Below are 3,535 nucleotides of genomic sequence, written 5' to 3' on the forward strand. Positions count from 1 at the left end.
GTGGATTAAAACCCATTTCAAACAATGCAAGAAAGTTACAAAGAAGCCTCACATGTCCAGCAGATCCTGCTCTGGCTGAAGAAGTCACTGCTGGTATCTCCACCAACACCTCATCCTCTTACAGCAGGAGTCTGTAAAGTCTAATCCAGGTGCCAGTGCCCTTTCAGAAAAGATCAGCGATTTCTGAAGCCTCCCACAGAGCTTTATGGGCACACCAGCCCTCTCTCTCCAGCAAGCAAAGAGCCACAAAGCTCGTTTTGTTTGTGACTTTTCCTTCTGATCGTTCCTTTCCCCGGTCCGGGCAGGCGCACCACAGCAATCAACAAAAGGACTGAGTGTGCTCAGAGCAAACACACCGTAATTTTACTCAGAATCAGAACAAACACACTCCAGACCCAAGTGCCCAAATCCAGGAGACACAGATGGAGCCGAAACCCAGAGCACCTAAGCAAGCAAAGATACACACACTCACACACATACAAAACCCCCGTGAAAACACAAAACAGCTACCATAAAGCTACTCATCCCTCTTAAAAATACAAAACGAAACAAAAAAAAACAGGAAAAATAACAACAAAAAATTTGCAAACGCTTTTCAGGCTTGTACAAAACGTACTTTTCAGATCACTTCTCAACCCTAAGTCTGCCCCCATCCTCAAGCTGTACCCAACATGCTGCTCAGCCTTTGATTTCTAGATGTAATCGACTTTAGTCAGGCCAAAAGAGAGATTTGATCTCCACCTGCAGCAGGAGGAGGGTGAGTTTTGTCACTGCACGACTAGAGACCCCCTGTGTAGGTTGTTGAAAGTATTTACATGCGTATTTCCCCTCACTTCCCCTTGGCAAATTTGGTTCTAGCTCTCAGAAGAAATTCCTCCCAGAAATCTTTTACTAGCCACTAGAGGGGAATGTATAACACGATGAGAAGGGAGAGTGCCACCACATTAAAGGTGCAGCCAGTCTGCTCACTCGGAGGAATATAAAGCATTTAGACAGTGTCACCTCAGATCTTTACAGTTTTTAGGAGCTAATTTAGCACTTACCAGGTGCCTTGTTCTTTTACTCTTTCCTGTCATATTGATCCCTCTCACCTCCTGCCAGTTTAAGGTATTTTATGTTAAAGGCACAGACTCTTCAGGTGAAAGAAGATCCTTACAGACACTTAATTTGATGCCTAATACCCTCGTAAGCCCATAAATCATGCATTTGAGAATATGATCTCCACTGAAACAGTCTCCTATTCAAATCTGTTTACAGAGCATAGCAAGTACAGTATTTCTATCCCAAGAGAAATGTTGACGTTTCAGCTTTTCTTTCCATTTAAAATGGGATTAAAAAGTGAGATTCAGATATTTTTGCGTGTGTGGGATAGAAATTCCACATTAATTCCAGTTAGGAAATGACAAACAGATTTATGTTCTTCTAACAGAATGAAACTTTCAGCAATTTTGAAATTGATGGGATTTTCACTTCAGCCACTGATAAAACAACCCTAAATGTCCCACACCAAAAAACTATTTTTCTAAAGCGTATGGGAGCCAGACACTGCCTCGCTGGAGCTGCTCTTCCCTATAGCACAGACTCCCTAACCAGGCCAGAGCTTCTATCATCCCCAAATGTCCCACGATTGCTTGATGTTACATTGATCCAGGTCAGGAAAAGATCAGCACATTGGCTTCCAGTCCTCTTGTGAATCAGGACAGTGAGGTCCTGCCTGGGTTTATGTAGCATATAACGAGAATTTGCCATTCTCCTTCCCTTACTAACAACTCCGTGTGAAACCTATGTCCTGGGTGTAACATCAGGAGCTGGAATCCTGCTGCCATATGGCAGAGGATCGTAGGGAAATTCACTCCAGGACCCCCAAAAAAATCACAAAGTGATTTAAAATGCACTTCCAGTCAAATGAAACAGTTAATTCAATTTTTCTGTGGAAACTGCAAATATTCAGTAAAACAAAAACTTTCCAGTAGAAAATTTGGAACTGGCAGTAACTGCATTTTTATTGCAAAAAAATATTCTGTTTTTTTTTAAATTTTATTTATCATCCTCATAAAAGATTCCCAATCAGCTCTGGATATTTGCATCAGAGATTTACATTTTAAATACATCTTGTTCATGAGCCAATTTTTTTGGCAGAGAGGTATTAGCAGATTCAAGTCAATAGAGCCACAGACATTGACAAAGAGGCAAATGCATCTCTACATTTTCAAATGCTCCCCTGATACCATATAGATGGACACAGAATTAAAATATCCATACTGCAAAGAGTCACTCATCAGAACACCAGAAGGTCATACTACCCTTTCATTCTTCCCTCTCCAATTCCCCAAATCCTCATCCAAGTCCTCTAGAAGATCTGGAGCCCCCATGCATTCCTATGACTCCTACCTATGACCCTCCTGTACATAAACCCCAGCCTTGCCCATGACAGCCACAAGCTCCTTCAGCCAAGTCCCTGATGCTGGCTCATTTTCACTAGCGGTACTTTGGACCCAACAGAAACTTTGCAGTGTAAATAAAGGCAGGTGGTTGTCTTTGAACCCACAGATCTTATATTCAGAGCACAGTTTGTGAGGAGATGAAGGCAGAAGTTTCAGATGTTTCACTGACTAAGAGTAATTGAACAGCACTCACTGCAATTTGCCACATTTTAAATGTATCCTCTGCTGGGTGGCTGATGAGACCATTCCTGTGTTTGGTGACTAGCCTTAAAGTTAGACCACTGCTCTTCATTCGTATTCTGCTGAAGCCAAGGAAGCACAATTGGAAGTTGACGCAACAGCAAACATGCACTTCGCTAAAATTATCACATTTAGTGTGATTCCCATAATAAAAGCATAAGCCAGCATGGGGAGCCTCTTTCAGTTTACACAGAGAGACTTGGGGTCTCCTGACAGTCAGAGCAGAGCCAATGTTTCTGAGTAAACTTTGTTAGGAAAACAGATTAAAAACTCCAGAGGTTTGGCTAAATCTTACACAGGAAAACACCTTGTTACCTTTCTGATGTAGAATCATAATTTAGTGCCAGTGAATAATACATATTAAGTGGTCGTGAATGTATCTTTGTAACAAAGACAAATTTACATAATGATTTTTTTATCTGAAATATGCAAAATTAGCTATTTCTTTCTGATTTTTGTTATTACTGTGACTAGTTGTTCAACAGTTGCTACAATGAAGTCTTGATGGCTCATTAATGAGTCATTTACTGAAAACAGTCAAGTCTGAATATGTAAATTCCTTTGGTTGGACATATTAGCCTTGTCATATTGATGTGCCTCTGACTCAAATTTTGGCACGTCTAGAATTAGGATTCAAGTTTTAACATAGTAACAAGTCCCCCTGAATTTCAATTGCTTTCCATGAAAGCAGGAAGATATTTCTTTAAAATATGCTCTTTCTTTAAAATCTGCTCTAAAATCCACTCATTCTGTTGGTGACCATTTATAGAGGATGAATATGAAAGGAGGAAAAAAAAACCTCCTATCTGAGATGAACTTGCAACCTCACATTCACATTCTTTATTTAGCAT

The sequence above is a fragment of the Mesitornis unicolor genome, unplaced genomic scaffold (assembly GCF_000695765.1).
Source record: "Mesitornis unicolor isolate BGI_N332 unplaced genomic scaffold, ASM69576v1 scaffold27395, whole genome shotgun sequence".
Classification (NCBI taxonomy): Eukaryota; Metazoa; Chordata; class Aves; order Mesitornithiformes; family Mesitornithidae; genus Mesitornis; species Mesitornis unicolor.